The following is a 23326-nucleotide window of genomic DNA, read 5'->3' as shown; positions in this document are numbered from 1 at the left end:
ATGAAAGGATTAAGAAGTACAAGTTGGTAGTTTTAAAATATTCATGAGGATGTAAAGTATAGCATAAGAAATATAGTCAATACTATTGTGATAACTGTGTATGGCGTCAGATGGATACTAGATTCATTGGGGCGATCTCTTTGTAAGTTGTATAAATGTCTAATCACTATGTGTACACCTGAAACTAGGATAATATTGTAAGGAACTGTAATTGAAAAATTCAAAAATATTTTAAAAATAAAAATAAAAATGCAGAAAAATAGATAAAACTTATAAATTATTTATTTCTGAAATTTTCTATTTAATATTTTTGGACTGTGGTTGAAGGCTGGTCACTGAAACTGCAGAAAGTGAAACTGCCAATAAGGGCGGGACTATTGTGTTTTTTAAATAAATGTTTACTGAGCATCTATTATGTTTCAGGTATTATTCTAGGCATGGGCAAATAGAGCTATACAAAACAGATATGTTTAGAGCTTATATTTTTTTTTTTACTGGAGACAAATAGTAAATAAGATAAATAAGTAAAATATATAATATTTTAGATGGTGATAAAGTCTGGAGAAGATAAATTGTAGACGGGAATAAGGAATGGAGTAGGATGACTAATGCACTTTTAAATAGGATGGTCAGGGAAGATCTCACTAAGGAGATGACTTATAAGCAAAGACCTAAACAAATGTGAAGACCAAGGTATGTGGTTAACTGGTGAGTGAGGATTTAAGCCAAGGAAATATTGAATGTATAGCCTTGAGACAGAAGTGCGACTGTGCCTCTGGCTGGACTGGAGGAGGGGAGAGAGAGAGAATAAGGAATGGGTGAGGTCACGGAGATAGAGGAAAGTGGTTGAGACCTATCAGGTAGGACTTATAGGCCCTTGTAAGGACTTTAGCTTTTACTTTGGCCATACAATTTATGTTTACTTAAAGTTTTCTTCTAAAAGTTGAATAATCATTCACTTTTCTAATTTTCCCTTAGTTTCTCTTTCCTAGATTAGGATACAATATGAGATAGATAGAATCATATTTCTTTATAGTAACACATTGGTTAGTGTTCTTGTTTCTGCAAGGCAAGGTATTGTATTCCTAGATGCATTAAATAAGAGTCACTAAATATATATATTTTTCAATTACCTATTATTTACTAGTTACTAGGCTAGGCAGTGGGAATATGAAGATAAAAGAGATAGTTCCTGCACTTAAAGAGCTTCCTGAAACAGATCACTTTAAATATACTGTGCTAAGTGCATAATATATGTAGAAGTATATGCAGAGAAAGGGAAACTTATTCTGCTTAGGTGAATGGAATATGTGCTTAGAGGCTTGAACCAAGACTTGTCAAATGAGTAGCTTTTGGCCATGGAAAGATAAAGGGAGTAGGAGATGATGAAATGGAAAATTAATGTTCAGAAGGACAGTTCAGGCAGAGCAGTGTCTAATCTATGAATATTCTATCTATTATTAGGTAAGAGAATTTAAATCAAGGAAGATTTTGGAAAGAAGTTTGTGTGACAAAATGATACATTCCTGTTAAAAACACTTATGAGAACTTCCAATTTGAAATATAAAAGATCCTGGAACTGAAAAAATTATCCTAATTTCATTTTCCAAATGAGAGAACTGAGACTTGAAGAGGTTAAATGACTTATTGAATGCCTAAAGCAGGTGATGGTCATGTGGAAACCCAATGACATGGGATGTTCAAGCTGAAGTTGTTCCAAGTGCTTCAAGAACAAGCACACATTCCGTTCTGGTTTCTTTATTATTTAGAATATGTACCTCTTTGAGCTGAAGAGTATTTCCAAATGTTTTTGGAAACTTAGCATGGTTTCTAAACTCCCCACGAATTCATTCTCAAACACCAGTTAGAATTATTCTTACTCGTTGGTTTCAGAGTAGAGGATTACACCTGGCTCACATTGTTCTTCTACAGAAACTTTCTCCAGGAAACACAGCATTTGTGGGTTCTACTTAATTTTGAGTTTTGTTCTGTTACTTTTCTCTCTTGGTCTTGGAGAACACAGAGAATTTATGAGGCCAAATTAAGGCAAATGGGCTAAAAGTTGAAAATAATTTTTTCTCTTTGCAGAAAACATCCCAGGGGCAGAGAAGGCAGGAAATTGTATGTCACTATGAAAAAGAAATTAAAGCCTTTATAACAGAAGTGTCAGTCTTCAGTCATTTACATGTTTATCACTGCACACCAATGAAGATGTGTCGTGGGGGCAACAGCTAATTCAGCAACAAAAAAACAAATACCTTCCATTTCCTTCTCATCATGTCTTCCATAGCAATTCTCAGGGATCAAAGGAAGCAGTGGATGTGCCCAGAAAAATAACATGAGCACATGTATGACTTTTAGGATAATTAGATTAAGATATAACTGTAACATATGACACTGCATAAGGAAACAACTCCCTTGAAACTATAGTGTGTTCCTCTCCATGAACGAATTCCATTGTTATTTTCTTATATTCAAATATAGTTATCCTGATGACATCATTCCTGTTTCACTTACCTGGACAAAGAGGAATATCCTCAGACAAGTAGCAGGAGTTGAGACACAACACCCTGGGAATGTAGGCTAGACACAGAAATCTTGGTCTAGTCTTTAAGGATTCCAAGTGTCTGGGAAGACTTTCCTTTGACAAAGGTTAAAGGTGGCATCCATCGAGATGAAACAACCAGGAGGTAGGAAGAAATCTCTCGTTTGTTTCCCTGTGTTTAGGTCAGCTGAAGCTTGTAAACAAGATCATTTAGATCATCTTCCTCTATGAATTTGTATTCTCTTTATTAAACTCTAGAAACAAGGTATTTGGGGCATGCTTGGCCAGTTTTAAAGGAGTGAACAGATAATCAAGGAGAAACACTAAAGTAATGGTTCCATCTGGGGGCAATATTGTTTTCCAGGGAATATTTGGCGGTATTTGAAGACATTTCTATTTGTCATAAACTGGTGAGGAAGAGGGGATGCTACAAGCATCTAGTGGTTACACCAGGAGTACTACTGCTAAACACCTTACAATGCACTACGGCTTAACCCTTCCCCAGAGTGAAGATGACTCCCAGGAGAACAGAGTTGGCATCATGTGGCCCAGCTGTTCCCCACTTCCAGATTTCCCTTCCAATCCTACCTTTGGAGGTTCTGGAGTGTTACTACTATTCAGAAAAGTAACATTACTCCAGTTTTAGGTAATGTGCTTCCCCTTTCTCAAATCAGAGAAACTTCCCGACTCCCCCAACTCTCCAAGTCATTACTATCAAATACTTGTTGAGGTTATACTGGTCCTATAAAGTACATATGCACTGAGAAGACAAAGAAATTCAAGACGTCCCTTCCCAGAGATGATTAAAGCCCCAGCTGGGATCTCTGAGCTGTTATTGTCTTCACAAAAGTCCTTTTATAAAGGAACTTGATGGTTTGGGGAAATGGGCCTTACCTCCCACTGTGATCAGATAAACTCCAGTCTTCTCCTGGTTTACTCCCAGACTCAGGAAATCATTCTTGAGGTTTATTACAAATACCTATGACATTAAGACATTGGAAATCTTCTTAATTTAACCAATCATGGGATCTAAACATTGCTCGGTATTAATTGTCCATTATTCTCGGATTGTATTCTGCTTTGGTTTCTCCGTGGGTTCATTTTTATTTCTCAACTACATGTTGTTCATTGTGTTCTCTTGAACTGCTCAAGATGGGTTTATTTCTTAAAGAACTGTTTTAAGAGTGTTATTTATGAATCTTGTTTTCTTTAAAAGGGAAATCCTAGGTTTCAGGATGTCAAACTTACTGGGAACCATTATTTGCCAATTCTGAACACATCTAGATTTTTCAGTATATATTTATATTATCCCTCCTCCACACACACGAAAGAACAGAAACTGCCGGGCACCCTCACCTGGGTTGGGTGAGGGTAGATTGGGGAGAGGGGAGGAAGCAAATCCATAATCTAATAATTTGTATAAATAATGAAAGAAATAAAAAGGAAATATTCTTTTACATAAAAATTAATATAATACTAAGTAAGCCGCATCTTAGCATTTCAAAACTCTAGGTAATTTTTCCTACAAATATGATACTTATCTCTGATTTCTACATATATGCTACTTTATTAATTAATTGAACTTTATGCAGTGGACTTCTCCCCTTTGTTATCTTCCAGGTGTAAAGTCTAAAGTTTAAGTTTTGATTCTGACTAGTGTACTCATAAGAATGTCTAGAGCTATTATTTCTACAAGGTGAAATGAAGTATATTAAATAATTTATTCAGCAAAGATCTCACTGAGAAAGAAGTAAATTAGGCTAAAGCTGCCCTCTTCCCAGAAAAGGGTTTTAAAGATGGGAAATAATCAACCTGCAGTAAAGAATGAGACAACTTTTTGGAGATCAGGGAGCTAGTTGGGAAAAATCAAGTGTATGGTTCAATTTAAAAATGACTATGATTTTTTAGTTAAAATTTTTTAATCCTGTCATGTGGGTGCCTGGTAACTTTTCTGGAATCAGTACATCATCAAATTGAAATTAAATCAATGAACATTTGATTAACAAATTAAAATCAATGAATATTCATCAAGTAGCTACTATGCATAAACTGCTGTTTTAAACACAAGGTAGAGTAAGGTTAGGAAGAGAAAAGATCACAGGCTCCTAATCTCAAGTATCTATGGATTAGACCATTTTGGAGTTAATCCATTCCCATTACTGTAAACGTGTGTGTGTGTGTGTGTGTGTGTGTGTGTGTGTGTGTGTGTGTGATGGGCTGTGTGTTTCTACAATGCCATTGTCCTACTAACCAGAGAAATGTGTCCAACTGAGGAAGAGATGGACAAAGAAGAAATATCAACCTTTTCTTGTAAATTCCTTCTTAAAACTACCAACAGGATGTACAAAGTGAAAAATCTTCTGTAAGAAATTGACATTTGTTTAGAAACCGCAAACAATTACAGATTTGTTGTTGTTGGAGAGCTGTTGAATTAAAAACCAATGCAAAAAATAAACTGTTACTTATCAAGTAATCCTAAATTGTAGTGGAGAATTACTTCTTTTCTCACTGCCCCCTTCATTCTCCCACCTCCCTCCACCACAGAAGTATGAATAGAAAGAAAGAGAGAGAGGGTATCTGGCTATTTGCATGAAAAATGACTCTCTCCCACAATCACCTACTGTCAATAAAATGCTTATTTTCTGACATGTCAATTAGGTGATTCATAATCCAGATGACCATCCCCTTCCATTTAGTACTGTTGGACTGGGTTAAATGTCTTAAGTGTTTACCCTTTATGACCAGTGGCTTGGATCTGTTCTCAGTCAAACTGGGCCACTCATGACATGTTTGCCTGTAGGATTTCATTTGAGGTAAAGTAACCATTATTATCAGATTTTAAACTGAACAGCAGATTAGGACAGTGGCTTTGCCATCAGCAATGAAGAATGCATGTCTTACAGTAGTACCATGTATCCAAAATACGAGTTTGTGGGAAGAGTTCAATGCAAAATAAATAGCCTATAATTTACAGAACCACAGTGAAGGAGGCTTCTGTGGCAGAGCTTGGTTCTTCAAAGGGATCCTGTGTTGTTCAAAAGCCAGTTATTAGGGGGTAGGGTTGATTTGTTCTAGCATCTTAAGCTAATTTTCCAATATCTGACTGATAATGAAGTAATCATTTTTAAAAATTGAGATAAAATTTACATAACACAATATTCACCATTATAAAGTATATAATTCAATGACCTCTAGTAGATTTTTAAAAACAATGTTTTTTAAAAAGATTAGTGATTAGGATTCTAATGGGGGTAGGAAATAAAAACAACCATGTTGAAATTTTTATTTATAAACATATACAATTATGTGTTAAATAATGTTAAATAATTGCAGTATTAATATACTAAAATACTCTTTTGTACTTCTACAAAGCAATCTACAAATAAATAGAATGTTTCTATTCTACTGAAGGCACAAATTATTAACCAGTTTTGCAACTGCAGTTATTAAGGTATTTAAGTTTTAATTCTGAAGAAAGGCAGATGGAGTTTAAAATATGCACACTGTCAAATTTCTTTACAAAGATGTGTTTGGAGAACGTTTGAAAGGAATTAAAAAAAAATTGTTCTTGAAACTAGAAAACATACTTTTGATGGACAAAAATAAAGTTTTCTGAAAACATTTTTGGAAATAGACAAATTTGTATAAGACCGCTTTTTACTCTTTTGGAGTAGATGTTCGAATAACATAGAACTCTCAAATTTAAAATGTCAGAATACTATGAAAGTAAAATAGTCTGGTTAAATAAGCCGATGAGAGACTTCTGGGTAAATTAGCAGAAATTAGAAGATAAAAATTTGTTTTGGCTAGAAATAAATCCTCTTAATCAGTGATTCTCAGCTAGAGATGGAGGCATGTTCCCAAAGAGACAAATGCAATTTCAGTGAGATTCTTTCAAATTACAAGACATTTGTGGCATCCTCTCACCCATTTCCTGACAAGATTTTCATTTGCCGAAGTGAGCAACAACTCTGTCCCCAGGTGAGAACAAACTAAAGAAAGTAACCACTGCTCTTAACCAACCAGACTTTGGCTATTAGGTAGATGGAAACAGTTTTTTAGTTAAATCACAGTCAGAATTTCTAATAATTTAGTAAAAAGTTAAGGATTATCTCTGCATTATCTGTGAAAAAAAGTAGCTACAGCAAACATTTTAGAGAAAAGTGTTTTATTTAAGCTATTTAAGAGCCTCTGTCATTTGCAAGCACTTTAGTACTATCATTTACATAGAAAGAATTCTATTTCATTAAAATAGAACTAGAATTGACATTTGCTTGGCCATTTTTTTACACTATAGCTATGTTTTCTAAAACAGTTGGGATAGGGGAGAATTTCGATAAACAAATATGGGGCACATTGAGTTAAACAAATTGAAATTAGTTTATGCACCACAAGACTTCTCAGATACTTTAATTTGCTACTGACTCTCCAAGAGGGGCTTGTCTGATGAGCAAACCTTGCCATTTCTTTGGTATTCTGATTTATATTTTTCTTTTCACTAGTAAAATTGTAGAAAATCTTTTCATCTTTTTATTTTTTTCTGTACATTGTCTATTCAGATCCTTTACCTATTTCTCTATTGGGTCTATTTCCTCACCCCCCCCCCTTATTTTTAGCAGTTCATTCCTTTTCTATTGCACATGTTGCAAATTATTTCCATTCTATCATCTGTCCTTTTATTTGATGGTGCTTTCTTTTGAAACAGAAGTTTTTGTTTTTGAATAGTCAAATTGGCACTCTTATGATGACTTCTGGGGTCTGAATTTTAGAAAAGCCTGTTTCACTCCAAGGTTATAAAAATACTTTTTCGATATATTTTTAACAACGATATAATATTTAAAATATTTCAGTTCCAATAGAGCTTTCTACAGTGACAGAAATGTTCTGTATCTGTCCCATACCATATGGTGGTACTAGCAACATGTGGCTATTGAACACCTGAAATGTGACTAAGGGAGCGGAACAACTGAAGTTTTAATTTTATTTAATTTTAATTAATCAAAATTTAAATTTAAATAGCCACAATGTGGGTAGAGGCTATATATTGAACAACACAGAGAGATGAAATTTGTTTTTCAGGTTTTCCAAGGTGAATATCTAATTATTCTAACACTATTTATTGAATCATCTTTATTTTTCTCTATTGATTTGAAAAGCCACATATTATATGTCAATATTCAATGTATATAGGTCTATTTTTGATCTCTAATTTATTTTATTGATGTATTTGTTAATTTTTGAGCCAATGCGTCATTTTAAATCACTCTTTAATTGGTAAGGCAGTTCTGTCATTTTTCTTCTTTTTCAAAATTTATTGGCACCTCTTACATATTTTTCATGTAAGTTTAGAATTGGCTTGCCAAATGCCATGAAAATATTCTCTTAGAATTTTTATGGAGATTTTGAAGATAAGATTTGAAAAATAATTAATATGTTAATAATGTTAAGCTTTCCCTTTAGCTATTTTTTTTATACCTTTAGTGTATAGTTTTACTACTATGTTAATTTTTTGTTAGATTATTCCTAGATATTTTATAGTTTTTATTGCTATTTCAAGTAGATTCTTGTCGGTTAAATCTTGGAGTATAAGATAGCTACTGATTATTTTTTTTCTGGCTTTATTGAAATATAATAGACAATTAGTTGCTCATATTTACATTATACAATTCAATGAGTTTTTTTCAATTATAATTGGCATAGAATAATATATTAGTTTCAGTTGTACAGCATAGTGATCAGAAATCTATATAACTCACAAAGTGAACACCCCACTAAATCTAAAACCCCTCTTTCCCCTTACATATTTATTACAATATCGTTAACTATTTTCCTTATGCTACTCTTTATATCTCTATGTCTATTTTGTAACTATCCATTTATACTTCTTAATCCCTTCACCCCTTTTCATCACTCCTCCCACCTCTCCTCCCATTTGGTAGCCTTCAGAATATTCTATCAATGAGTTTGCTTTCACTGTTGTTGTTGTTGTTTATTTCGTTCTTTAGATTCCACATGTATATGAAATCATGTGATATTTGTCTTTCTCTGTCTGACTTATTCATTCAGCACAATACCCTCTATGTCCATCAAGGCAATATCTTTTTCCATCCCCTTCCTTTTAGTCTGTGTGTATCTTTTCATCTGAAGTGAGTCTCTTGTAGGCAGCATGTGTAGGGGTCTTGTTTTCTTATCCATTCAGCCATTCTATCTTTTGGTTGGAGCACTTAATTCTTTTCTATTTGAGGTACTTGTTAATAAGAATGTAGTTATTACCATTCTTTTTTCCTATTTTTGATACATGTTTTTTTCTTCTCAAAGAATTCCCTCCAACATTTCCTGTAATACTGGCTTGGTGTTGATAAATTCCTTTAGCTTATTTTTGTTTGGGAAAATCTTTATCTATCCTCTGACTCTAAATAATAGGTTTGCTGGATAAAATATTCTTGGTTGTAGATCCTGAGTTTTTATCATGTCAAATATTTTGTGCCAAACCCTACTGTCCTGCATAGTTTCTTTTGAGAAATAGCTGCCAGTCTTATGGATGCTCCTTTGTAGGTAACAAACTGCTTTTCTCTTGCTGCTTTTACAATTCTCTGTTTGTCTTTAACCTTTGGCATTTTAATAATGATATGTCTTGGTGTGGGCATCTTTGGGTTCATCTTTTTTTGGACTCTCTGAGCTTCCTGGGGTTGCATGTCTATTTCCTTCACCAGGTTAGGGAAATTTTCCATCATTATTTCTTCAAATATATGTTCAACTTCTTGTTTTCCTTTGTCTCCTTCCCTGCTGACATGGATATTTTTACATTTAATTTTGTCCTATAGGCTCCTTAAATGTTTATGGTCTTGGCTTCTTTTTTCTTGTCATTTTGGGTGTACTTGGCTTCCCTGTCCTCTATATTGGTGGTTCGAGCCTCTTCTTCAGCCACTCTGTGAATTCTCTAATATACTCTTCATCTCAGATAATGTATTGTTAATTTCTGACTGGTTCCCTTTTATAATTTCTGTTTCTATTTTTGTGTTTTTATCTCTTTGTTAAAGTTCTCATTGAATTCATCTACCCTTCCCCTATGTTTATTGAGTATCTTTATAACCAGTGTTTTGAACTCTGCATCTGTGAGATTGGTTGACTTTATTATTTATGGATCCCTGTTCTATTTTCTCATTTGGTTTCTGCTTCTTTGTCTTCCCATTTTGACTGCCTTTCTGTGTCTGTTTCTATGTACTAAGCAAAGCTCCTAAGTCTCCTGGGCTTATTAGTGTGGCTTTGTGTCATAGGTGTCCAGTGGCACAGTCCTGAGAGGGGTTCAGCTGCAGGCCAAGTTTAGCCCCAGCCTGTGCTCCAGCAGGTCCAGCCCTTAATATTAAGCAAGCAATTCAAAGATGCTGTGCTTATAGTTGTCTCAAGAGGTTATGCCAGGAACCGAGGACAGCTGCCACAAATGTGGGTCTTGTTGCTGCTTAGCAAACAGCACCGGATTCGTTGAGAACGCAACTGGATATGGCTTGGGTAGGGCCATGAATGGCGAAAGGGAAGTTTCAGAGAAACCTCTGGGTAGAGTGACCTCTGTTATCCATTTTGATGACCTCTCATTTATAGTGGTGCTGTGTCTGCATACTGGCAGTGGGGCAGGCTCAACAGAGGAACAATGGATACTACCAGCACTTCTGCCTGAGAGAAAGCCTTGACTCTGGCCCTTGCTCTGACATCTCAGTGTTCCCCTGTAAGTCCCTGGTGGCCCCCAAGCAGCCAACCGGTCCTGGTGCTCAGAGCAAACGAGTACATCACCACTAAAGTCTGGTTGCGGACAGCCCCTTTAAGAGGAGTCTGAAGCTGCCAGCTACCATTGCAGAAGCTTATGTCCCACTCAGCCACTTGGGACTGGGCAGCCTTGGTCTTCACCCCTTCCCACCTCTTACCACTCATTGCAGGGTGATTTCTTATTTCTCTCCCTAGTATAGGGCTTCTGTTCATCTAGATTCCAGGTGACTCTACTTGCTGTTTGCTCTGCGTTTCCATCACAAATTTGATTTGGTCACTGAGGGGATGAATAAAGCCTCTATCATCTATGCCATTTTGCTCAGGCCGTCAAGGTACTTCGATTTCCTCATTGATTTCATTGTTATCCCATTCATTGTTTAGTAGCATGTTATTTAGCCTCCATGTATTTGTGTGTTTTTCAGTTCTTTTTATAATTAATTTCTAGATTCACAGCACTGTGATCTAATAAAATTTCAATCATTTTAAATTTATTGATACTTGTTTTGTGGCCTAACATGTGGTCTGTTTTGGAAAATGTTCCATGTACACCTGAAAATAATGTATATTCTGACATTTTTGGTTGAAAGGCTCTAAAAATATCAATTAAATTCATCTGATTTAGTGTATCATTTAAAGCCGTTGTTTTCTTGTTGATTTTCTGTTTGGAAGATCTTCCCACTGGTGTCAATGGGGTGTTAATGTTTCCTATTATGATTTAATTACTGTCAATCTCTCCTGTTATGTTGGTCAATATTCCTTTATATATTTATATACTCCTATGTTGGGTGCATAGATATTTACTAGGGTTATATCTCCTGGATTGATTGATCCCTTTATCATTATGTAATGTTCTTTTAAAAAATCTCTTATTATAATCTTTATTTTGTCTAAGTATTGCTACCTCAGCTTTTTTTTTGGGAGGGGGGTCAGTTTCCATTTGCATGAAATATCTTTATTTTCTGACCCTTTACTTTCAGTCTGTGTATCTTTCCATCTGAAGTGGGTCTCTTATAGACAGCTTATATATATTTTGTTTTCTTATCTATTTGGCTACCCTATGTCTTTTGATTGGAACATTTCATTTACATTTAAAGTATTATTGATAGGTACATATTATTATTCATATTTATGTCCCCACTCACCCTTCTTTTTCTAAAAAAAGTCCCTCTAACATTTCTTGTAATACTGGTCTTGTGGTGATGAATTTCTTTAGCCTTTTCTTTTCTGGGAAGCTCTTTATCTCTCCTTCAATTATAAATGATAGCCTTGCTGGGTAGAGTAGTCTTGGTTGTAGGTCCTTGCTTTTTATCACTTTGAATATTTTGTGGCAATCCTTTCTGGCTTGCAGTGTTTATGTTGAATAATCAGCTGACAGTCTTTTTGGGAGCTCCTTTGTAAGAAACTTGCTACTTTTAAGATCTTCTCTATCTTTAACCTTTGGCATTTTAATGATGATGTGTCTTGGTGTTGGCCTCTTTGGGTTCATCCTGTTTGGGGCTATTTGTGTTTCCTGGCTTGTATGTCTATTTCCTTCACCAGCTTAGGGGAGTTTTTACTTATTATTTCTTCAAACAGGTTCTCAATCCCTTGCTCTCTCTCTCTTTCTTCTGGTACTCCTATAATTTGAACATTGTTACAGTTAATGTTGTCCCAAAGGTCCTTTAAATAATCCTCATTTTTTTCCCTTCTATTTGTTGTTCCAATTGGATGTTTTCTGCTACTTTTTTTCTAAATTGCTGATTTGATCCTCTTCTTCATCTAATCTGCTGTTGATTCCTTCTACTGTATTCTTCATTTCAGTTATTGTATTCCTCGTTCTGTCTGGTTCTCTCTTATGGTTTATATGTCTTTTTTAATGCTTATTATCTCTTTGTTGAAAATCTCAGTAAATTCCATGAGCATCCTTATAACCAGTATTTTGAACTCTGTCTCTGGTAGGTTGCTTGCCTACATTTCATTTAGTTCTTTTTCTGGAGTTTTTTTCTTTCATTTGGAACATGTTTCTTTGTTCTCTCATTTTGGTTCCTTCTCTGTGTTTGTTTCTAATATTAGGTAGATCTCCAAGGTCTCTCAGTCTTCACTGGGTTGACTTACATAGTAAATGCTCTGTATGGCCCAGGGGTGCAGTCTCCCTGATCATCTGCACTGTGTGCTCCTGGAATGTCTCTTGCATGGTTTATTTGTACCCTGTTATTGTAGTTGAGCCTTGATTACTTTTGGCACATCAGTGGGTAGTGTTGACTCTCAGGCTGACTGGCTCTGAGGATTGTCCACACCTATAGCATATGGGCTGCTGTGTGGGGGCTGACTCCACAGAGTGTGTTTCACCCCAGTGGGGCTTGTGTGCCTGGGTGTGCTGGTTGTGGGGCTAATTAGGGAATATTTTGTTGTTGTTTGAAGCTAGCCTCTGGTTTTGTTGATTATGGGACCTTTCGGAGAGGCTTCCATGTTGGCCAAGGTCAGCTGCTGCCTGTGATCAGCCCAGGGTTACGAAGCTATCCACAGTTGGTAGCTACCTGTGCTAGAGCTGGAGGTGCTTGGGTGAGGCCATGCTGAGAACTGAGGCTGGCTGCCAGCAGTACCAAACCTAGGGCAGCTCAGCAAAAGACCTAGGGTACCCCAAGTCCTACATGACCTGCAGGCTGCCTGAATGGCTCAGCTGCTGAAAGAACCTCAAGTGGTATGTGAGTTGGGTAAGGCAGGATCCTAGGGAATTACCAGGGTAGAGCAAGTGGTATTCACCAGGTTAACGCAGATTCAGATTTGGCCATGTGGGGGGAGGGCTCAACATAAGAAAGATGGTGTCCACGTGTAGGTTACACAGGAGGAGGGCTTAACACAGGGATAATGGTGGCTTTCCCTCTAGCCCTCACCCTACAGCTGTGCAACAGTCTTTCTCTGTATGTCTCTAGCACCTCCTCAGTTGCTATCCCTCTGCCAAAGCCTAGAGTGAATGTCTGTGGGTGAGTAGTCTGTGTGGACCCTTTAAGAGGATGCCTGGGTTTTCAGTAGCCTCTGTCTCCATTCCAGCAGGATGGAATTCCTGATGATTTTCTCAGCCAGATATTGTGAGAACTCCTCTCCTGGGCAGTGGAATTCTGGGATAAGGAACCTGATGTGGGACTGGGGCCCCTTATTCCTCTGGGGGACCTCGCAGCCAAGATGTTTCTCCTGATGCTCAACCATCACACATGGGTGTGGGGCCAGCCCGTTTTGCATTTCTACCCCTCCTACTGGTCTCAACATCGTCTTTTCTTTATATCCTTAGTTACAGGAATTCTGTTCACCCAGTCTTCGGACCCATAGTTTTTATTCTTTATATTTAAAAATACTGTGTGGTTAAGTGCACGGCCATTAACATGATAAGGACTCATTATCCTAATCTTTCTTTGTAAATTGTTGCTTTTATTAAAAGCCCCATTTTTTTTTTTTTGCCTATTTATTTATTTTTGGTCTCAAATTCTATTTTGAATGAGTTTTATTTTGTCACACTTGCTTTATTATTATTACTACTTTTTTGGTATGTTTTTCCATCTTTATATTTATAACCTTTCTCTATTACATGCTAAATATGTCTATTAATTGATAATGTCTATTCCAAATAATATTGTTAAAAGATATAATGAGACTTTAAGTCTTTATCTGAGAAAAAAATTGATTCCAATCAGCTAGCATTAAATAGAAAGTGGATAGTACTCCCCAAACAAGAGCTGAAGAGAGACTTTTACAGGGAAAGGGTGGAAGAAAAGTAAGGAAATTATTAATTGGCCATAACTTAAAGCCTAGTTGGTTGTTTGTGATTGGTTGTCTTTTGTGTTTTAGTTTTATAACCTTGAGACATTTACAGGTTTAGATCTGGTTTGCCAGCAAGGCAGTACAGCCACTTCAGACTAATGCCTATTTATTTAATTAATTTAATAATATATAAACTGGATTCTAACTATGGAGTCTCTTATTTTGTAATTGTAGAAACTTAATGTATAAAGCTAATAGAAGGTTAACATTCATAAACTCTAAAGAACTTCTACTAATCAATAAGAAAAACAACATCCTGATGTAAAATACATATAAGGAATATGAGCAAGGAATTCATAGAAAAAGAAAATCAAATGACCAGTACACATGTGAAATGAAATTCAACCTTATTAATATTCAAGAAATTCAAATTAAAATGACAATAAAAATCTTTTGCCAAAAAGAATAACAAAAGCCAGATTAGCAAAAAATGAGATCGATAATGCACTGGTAGCAAAGATGTGGAATTCTCAAGTGTGATAAATATAAATAGAGACAAACTTTACATGTTATGATCTCTTTTATCAGAGAAGAATGATTCTCTCAGGACTTTTCAAATAATCCAAAAAGACTTCAGTTGTCCCGAGACTGGCCAATGCCTACCCCAAACCGATTGGTTTTTGTGAGACTGGTGGTTGCACAGGGAGCAGAATGCTATGATAGCTCTGCTTGGTATATGCCCACTCTGAACCCATCAATTATGGCTAGGGGGTAGGATCATGTAAGACCCTATGGCTCCCAGAGTAACCGTGGAGGTTTGGGTTATGGGAGAAAGGAGCAAGGGATTAGATCTCAGGAGAACATAGAAGGGGTTGCTGTACAGACAATGTCACAGATGCCAACCAATTTTACTTTACTACATGCAAAATCGAGGAAATAACATAAGACATTGGATACACGAATGCCTAAGTTAATTGCACTGTCCACCTTTCTAAAATAAACCTACCCATTTGGAAAGCTTTCTTAATTTCAAAGGAATTATAGCCAGATAAGTGAGTCAATGTGATATGTCTTGCAATCCTTAGATGACTGGGTAAATACAAAAACCTGAGGTGTTAATTACTTCTAAAATCATTAGAGAAAATAGAAGCACATGTTGCAACTCTCAGAAGGGAATTTATCAGGTCTACAGAATAGAATTCTAAATTCTTAGAAAGAGAAGCTCATAAAAATGTCGCCTTGCAGCTGAGGCGTTTCAACAGCACTGAAGTGAAGGGGAATTTCAGACTTCGTTCACTAGGCTTCTCACTCAAACTTGTGCAGTGTATTTTGCAATTTGGCTAAAATGGCCATACTTTCTTAATAAGTACTCCTGCAAAGCAAACCTTTACTCATAGAAATAAAAGGCAAAAGAGAATCATGGAACCATGTAATTTAAAGCTAGAAGAAAAGGAGGAGAAAGGAGAGTTCTTTTTAGTTAACAACCTGAATTATGGAAGAAATTTAAATACATGTAATTTTATAAATCTTAAGTACATGTTGTGAACTAAGACACAAATAGACCTCAGTAAGAAAAATGAGGCAGGCAAGAGCGAAATTTACCTGGGTTTCACATCACAAAACAAGATGCCATAGTGCAATGAGAGATGCTAGCAGCCTCAAGAATTTTAACTAGCCATGTTTGCCCTCTTGAGAAATATGTGCTTTTGGCATTTGAATGTATTGCATTGTAATTTCTTGGTTTCATGTATCTCACATATTAGCCCACAGACTCTTTGAAGGGAGGTATATGTCTTATTCATTTTTGCAACTACCTAGCTCTGAGCCCCGATTCCTAACCTAATTGTATTTGGTGCTCAACCAGGGTATGGTGAAAGACCATACGAATAATTGGCTAGGGGGGGTTTATATAGACTGGTTAAAATGTATCATACCTCTATCCCCAAATATTCTAAATCTTGGGTAGATGAAGTAATTAAATTAGGTATGAAAAGCATCTGAGGTATTGGCATTTAGCATAAACTCAGAGTCAGTAGGGTACAACCTACTGGGGACTTCCTATGTTATTTCTTCAGCACACGACTGCATGAGGACAGAGTTGTAGACTCACTCCTAAGTCCCTTGATCCTTTCTCTACATTTTGGATAACTTTAAGTCCTGGTTAGTCCAGGAAAGTCCCAATTTATGCTGTTGCCTCAGTGTAATTATTATTTGTGCCCCATTTTGAAAGTGTCTTCTTTGGAAAATAAATTATAGGGTCACCCTATTTACAGCATCTTTTACAACCCTATGTTTCTGAATCTACACGCCCTTCTAAATATTGGTGATTCATTACACTGAAATAGCATAATTTTTTTTTTTTTAAACCAGGGAGAACCCTTTTCCTGTGCAGCTCTGCAGAAGTCTTAGAGCTGTGGGAGAGTCTAATTTTACCTCTTTGAGAGATGACATCTTTGGTTTTCTCAACATGCTAGGACAATTTTGACTTGAATGAGACTCCAAGAGGCCAAAATATCTTGATGCAGCTTTTACGAATCTGACACATTTTCTGTTCACTGCTTGACATTTGACCCATTTGAAAAGAAAGAAGTATCAGATTTCTCTTGAGGCTTTGAACATGAAATCCTCCCACAATCTGGCAAAAACCCAATGCCAAGAGAACTGACATAAAAGTGAAGAAGGCCATGATGACAATTTGGAGCTTCATATGATTTTAACTCCAAGTATCACGTATGTGGTAAAGACAGGTTAGAGATCTGTAATGATGCCTGTTCCAAGCCCTGACCTTTTGTACTCACTTATTCTTCTCCCCTGTCCCTACCCAGTGAGCCAACCTGTCCCTACTTTGTCTGCTTGAGAGTGCTACATTCTTATTACCGTGAGTCATACATGCAGTTACTAAGTCAGATATTTGTTCAATATACATTTATTAAATAGTTGTCATGTGCTAAAACTAGGAAAATACAGGTTTTTTTAAAAAGGTCTCTGCATTCTTGGAACTCACATTCTAGGAAATAAGACTGAAACATGGGTAGATCATTAAATTATGGTGGTCTATAATATAATGGTGATCTGTCTAAAGGGTTATAGAAACATCTGAGGCAAGAAGATTGATTAGCAGTTAAGTTTGAGATATTTTGTCAGATATTCAAGTACGAATGCCTTGTAGGCAGTTAGGAAAATTGACCTGGGACTCAAGAAAGAGGCTAGAGCTAGAGCTAGAGCTAGAATTTTGTCATTGTCAAAGAGGTCATAGTTAGAGTTGACCAGGATGCACACAGTGTAGCATGAAGTTTTAAAATGCAGTCTCAGGGTTCAACTGTTTGTGGTAAAATCTTGCTCTGGTAAGGTACAAAGAGCCTTCTACCCCTCTTTTTGAACTATCTTATGATTTATTTTAAATCATTCCTGTTGGAGATATATAGATTTCACAACATATGTCAACAAATGAATAAAAAGAAGTACAAAATTCTCAGAAATCTTCCTTTGAATCAGCAAAGGAAAAATTTAAATAGTTCTATAATGAGTTAAAATAAATTTATTCTATTATATATAATAATGCTTCTTTAATTAAGATCTATCTATCATCAATCTATCTGGAACAATTGAAAGTGTTACTTTTGATGAGGAAAACAATCTGTAATGTAAATGAACACATCTTGGAACTAGCCCCCAAATTTCTATTGTTCTATAAATAGAACATGAGATGAGTCCCTCATCTCAAGGTGCATGAGATAAGGCACTTAAGATTTTATTTTGGAAAGGACTCAGGGAAGCTAATCCTGATTGGAGACATCTGGACAAAGAGCCATCATCTGTCTTACCACTTTTTACCCTCAGGGCACAGAATAAGAATAATACCAAGACCCAGTATCTCTCAAACAAAGGTCTAAATCAGTTGACAGTTCTTCAGTCCTATAATCACTCTGAACCTCTTACTCCTCTACCCAGGATCATGAAATTTTCTGGCAGCAGCAGAAGATTAGAGAGGAATTTGATCAAAATGACATAGGAAGACAGTGGTACAGCTAGGAATAGTATTTGGGACTCTCTCCAACATTCTTCTTAAATAATGTTTTTGTTTAGGGTATAAATAATTGAAGATATGGGAATGATTTGCCTTCAAGGAGAAAACAGTTGAGTGGGGAGATATATGTTTATATGTCCTGAGTGAATCCCACATGCAGAAAATAAATTTAAAGATTTTCAGATATATGTTATTATAGGGAAGGAAACACATGGATGATAGTAATAAAATAAAAATAAATAGTAACAACTAGAAAAATATTAATAGTCAATAGTTCTACAGGAATGCCAGGTATGCTTCTAACCACTTATTTAATCCTCTCAATAACAATCTTACAAGGTAAAAAAAAAATTATCCCAGTTTTACATATGATAAATTAGAGGCAACATGTTCAAGAATGCACTTGAAGCAAATCTGGGATTCTAACTTGATTAAAATAACTCTACCTCAGGACCAGATTTTTCTTACAGGTGTATGAAAAATGATTATGGAAATTATCAGGAAAATGTAATATCAAAAATTTTTTTTAAGGCAAATTAATTTAATACATGCATTTGAATTTTTTTTCATCTCTTGAAATAGAGTTGTATTTGGCTTAAGAATGGCACAAAGAGACACATTCTAACTTAGTTGTGAATCCTTTTCTGGATCACTTAGTCTTATGTTCAGTCAAATATATGCTTTTCCTGCACCAACCTGGGACTTGAGCATGAGACAGAGAGACCCTCAAGTGGTAAAATCTCTTTAGTGGCAAATCATCCCAGATACTCGAGAACTTGTTATATTTCAAAATAATGTTTATCTAGGGATTGAAGAAAATATCCATTTTTAGAAGTCCTCAGAGAGTTTGAAACTTGGTAGTATATTTAAAATTGAGTCCTGGGGACTTTAAAGTATGTTTTCACTTCCTTTTATGGTTTTGGAAGGGGGAAGAAAAGCCATGTAATATATTTCCCTTACTATTTTAGAGAGGAATGAACAATTCTGTGCTCCTAATTTAGGTATTTTTTCTGTACATCGTTGATGACTGGGTCAATTAGGTCTGACAAATCAAGCCATACATCAGATGGGCAAAAGGTAGCCTCCTCAAGATGCCAATATGCTGGATACTTTGTTCAGAAATGTGAACATCAGAATGATGAAGCTCATATTCTGTGGGTAACTGATATGAGGCCAGTGTGTGTAGGGAAAAAAATACCAGGGCTGAAGCCAGAAGCCCAAGGTTGGAGCAGCAGCTTTGTAATATAGTGGGAAGGTGGCCATGAACATACTACCTGAGATCTTGGGGCCTCAGGTTTTTCATCATGAAATGGAAAGAATATCTAGGTTACTGCTAATCACAGGATTAACTGAGACGATGCACACATTTTTAAATTATTAAGTGATAAGTTAATGTTTTATTGATGGTAAAAATAGTAACAGACACTTTAATTACTTGTTATGCAAATACATACTGAGTGACTGCTGGGTGCTAAGAAAAATTCTAGGCACTCATGATAGAAGAGTGAATGAGTTAGACTTTCTGGTGGGGGAGACAGACAATGAATAGGTAATGCTATATATCCTTTTTTGATAAGTAACAAATTACCTCGAAATTTAGCAGCTTAAACCAATAAATATTTATTACCTAACCCAGTTCGTGAGTGTCAGAAATCCAGGAGTGGCTTAGCTGGTAATTCTAGCTCACAGTTTCTCATGATGTTGCTGTCAAGGTATCTGCTCGAGCTGCAATCATCTCAAGGCTTGACTGGACTGGAGGATCAACCTCCAAGCTCACTTGTGTGGCTGTTGGCAGGAGGCTTTAACACTTCAACATGTGGAACTCTCCACAGGAGTGCTCACAACATGGCACCTGGTGTCCTCCAGAGTGAGTTATCCGAGAAGGAATACAGAGAAAGAGAGAGCAAGATGGAAGCTGCGGTGTCTTTTATAAATTAGTCTCAGAAGTGACATGTTATCTTCTGTAGTTTATTGGTATACAGATCAACCCTAGCACAGTGTGGGAACGAACTTCAGAGGATGTGAATAACAGGAGATGAAGATAATGGGTTGTTTTAGAGGCAGGCTATCACAATACCATAATACATGCAGTAAAAAGTGCTGCAAAAGTAATAAAGTGATGTGATAAAGAATATCAGAGGGGTGAGGCCTAATTTCGATAGCCCTTCTAGGAAAGTAACCCCTAAAATGGGATCTAAGAGTAGAGAAAGAGCCAGCCATAAGAAGGTCCAGGGGTCTGGGCAGAAGCACTTCAGGCGACAGCAGGTGCAAAGGCTCTGAGATAAAAGAGGTTAGTGTTTTCTAGGCGTTGTAAGGAAGATAGTGTGAATGAGCAATGGTGAGGAAGAGAGAGTGACTTGAGATGCCACTGGAGGGTTGGGCAGGGGCTGGATCATAGAGGCCATGTGGTGATAATACACATTTTTTCAAAGGCCTTTAAAAAAGATCTTTCTGACCCTTCTTGGGGATTAGACAGAAGGAAAACAAGAATGGAAGCAAGGAGACCAATTTTCAAGTTATTTTAGTAGTTGATAGTCCAGGCGGGAGGTAATGGTACCAGGATAAGTTGGTGACATGAAAATAAAAAGTGGTGGGAATTACAGCTGTATTTTGGAGGAGGGGCTTTCAAGATGTGCTGATGGGTTAAAATTGTGTGTGTGTGTGTGTGTGTGTGTGTGTGTGTGTGTGTGGTAAGAACAGGGTCAAGAATGATTCCCATTTCTGTTGGCCCCATATACTCAAATGGAAAACAGTGGGTTGAAAGAGTTTGGTTGGGGTTGAGTGATTAGTGAACTGGGGTTCTGGGAGAATCAAAAGCACTTTTTGGCCACGGCACCTTTGAAATAGTTATGAAATATAACAAGAAGACAGTGGTACATATGAAACTGGAGCTTTGAAGAGAGGTCTACGAATATTGGAGTCAGTAACACAGATATGTTTTTAAAGCCAAGGAATAAATGAGACCCTCTAAAGAGGGTATAGATTAGGAAGTAAAGAGCTCAGGGAATCCTAACTTTATTCTGGGGATAAATTAGTTGACTTTGGACATCAGCACTGTCACTCAAATTCTTTCCCTGAGTTCCAAGAACATGTATCAAAGAAAGAAGGAACAAAAGAACACAAGGAAAGTGGGGAAAAGGAGAAGACAGGGAAGAAAGATTTGTCAGAGGAGGAGCCAACTAAGATAGCAGAAGCATGGCTGTGAAATGAGCAGAAAACAAGATGAGGGTGACAGCAAGAATGAAGGAGAGAAGGAGAGAGTGGTTGATTGTGTCAAAAGCTGATAAGACACAGAGTGTTCTTTGGATTTCTTTACAAGATCATTTATGATGTTGACAAAGGAGGTTTTGGGAAATGATGAGTGAAACCATAGTGGACAAAAGAGTAGATGGGACATGAGGAAGAGGAGACAGTATAAGCAGACAACCCTTTCAGTGCTTGTGCTGCAAAGGGAAACAGAGAAATACAACGAGGGCTGAAGGGGAGTGTGGGAACAAAGTGTGTGTGTGTGTGTGTGTGTGTGTGTGTGTGTGTGCGCGCGCGTGTGCGCACACGCATGTGTGTGTGTTTCAGGATGTGTTTATGTTGTTGGAAATGAGAGAGACTTCTGAAGAGCAAGCAAGAGAGAAAGAACAAGAGAATGACATCTAGATAATAAATGAGAGGCAAAATTAACATAGAAACAATTAGTTTAAACTTTTAAAATCTTTTGTCCTCTTCACCACTATCCAGCTTTAAAAAAAAGATTTTAAAAGTTGATTTTTGCCAGCTATTTAGGATGTGGTGGTACTTTCTTCTTTCAGTTTGTAAATAATTTTTTGCCCAGCAGGCTGAGTTACTCATTCTCAGTCGGATTCATTCCTGGATGGAGGATCTTGAAAAATGACTCCCCACTGTCTGTGTATTAATATGTTCTACACAACATAAAGGACTTGTGATACTCTGCAGAAGAGCGGAGGACCATCTAAACAGAAAACAAACAGGATTTTCTTGGTTTAATGCCAGCCAAACGCTTGTGGGCAAAAGGCAACAAGAAGGGAGAAAGAACCTGTTTCAATGTACTGCAGATCCTTGATATTTCTGGCATGTTGCCAGGGTTCTTGCTCCTCTGTATGATGTATTGTATAAATGCTGGTCAAGTTATTAGGAGAAGAATAAGCTTGGGTAGTAGCTTGTTCAACAAACCAGTTTTATTCTTCCTCCTCTCTTCTCTCCCCTTTTTTCATTCTTTCTTTTGTTTTTTGTTTTTTTTTCTTTCTTTAATACTTGTTTCTGGCACTCATGGCAAAGACCATAGTGACAATGTTGATGGCTGATGTCGTGTATCTATCTTCCATATAAGCACAGAATAGGCAAGAAATTATGCAAATTAACATGAATTGTGCATCCAAAAATACTTTGGCTTTAATCAAGAAAGGAGGGTGTATATCCTGAGCCTTGACCTTCCTTTGGACTGCCGGGACTGCCCTTGGTCAATGGGAATGGCGCTAACTTCTACTGAGGGCAGTGCTTTGTGCCAGGCAAGCATTATCTCATTTAGTTTTCCTCAAAGTTCTGAGAGGTAAGGATTACTATATTCATGTTACTGTTGAAAAGAATTGTCACCGAGATACATTAAATTACTTGGCTGAGCTAGGATTATATTTATTTATATTCACATACTTTTTCACTTTCCATGGAGCGTGTAAGATGGTGTTAAATGATGGTGGGCAAAAAAAAGCATTGAAAGGCAGGATGGTCTTTTGAGAGTCATCCATTCAGGACCCAAACTTATTAGCTATCAGTATGTTTGAATCATGTGAGTTCCTTTTTCTTTTTTGGCTCCTACTTTTCCACTCCCACCATAAGAGGCTAGTGTCAAAGAGAGTTGTTTAACTTCAGGCAAAAAAAAAAAAGTGATTTAGGCAATGTTTTTATTTCTGTGCCCTTGGCTTCTAATTTTGTCCTCCAATACTGTCCTTATACCCAACCCCCATTAGTAAGTGACTCCCAGGCCTTTACCTCTTGTTAAATCCTATTCTAGAGAAAGAAATAGATAAAGTCATTCTCAATAAACTGTAAATTGCATACCATCTTGCTACATAGTCTCTCCTAGGGAGATTTTCTTTTTTTAAGAAGGGAAGGAAAGACATAAAAAGAATGGCAAGCTCTCATGGCAGAATATTTGTAATCAGTGGGCAATTCAAATATATTTTCACCTGGGAAACTTTCTTGTGACTCTGGAGAATGTCCTCTGCCCTCTGAGGGAGCTGCTATGA

Source organism: Pteropus vampyrus, unplaced genomic scaffold (genome assembly GCF_000151845.1).
Source record: "Pteropus vampyrus isolate Shadow unplaced genomic scaffold, Pvam_2.0 Scaffold215, whole genome shotgun sequence".
Classification (NCBI taxonomy): Eukaryota; Metazoa; Chordata; class Mammalia; order Chiroptera; family Pteropodidae; genus Pteropus; species Pteropus vampyrus.
This window is presented reverse-complemented; position numbering follows the sequence as displayed.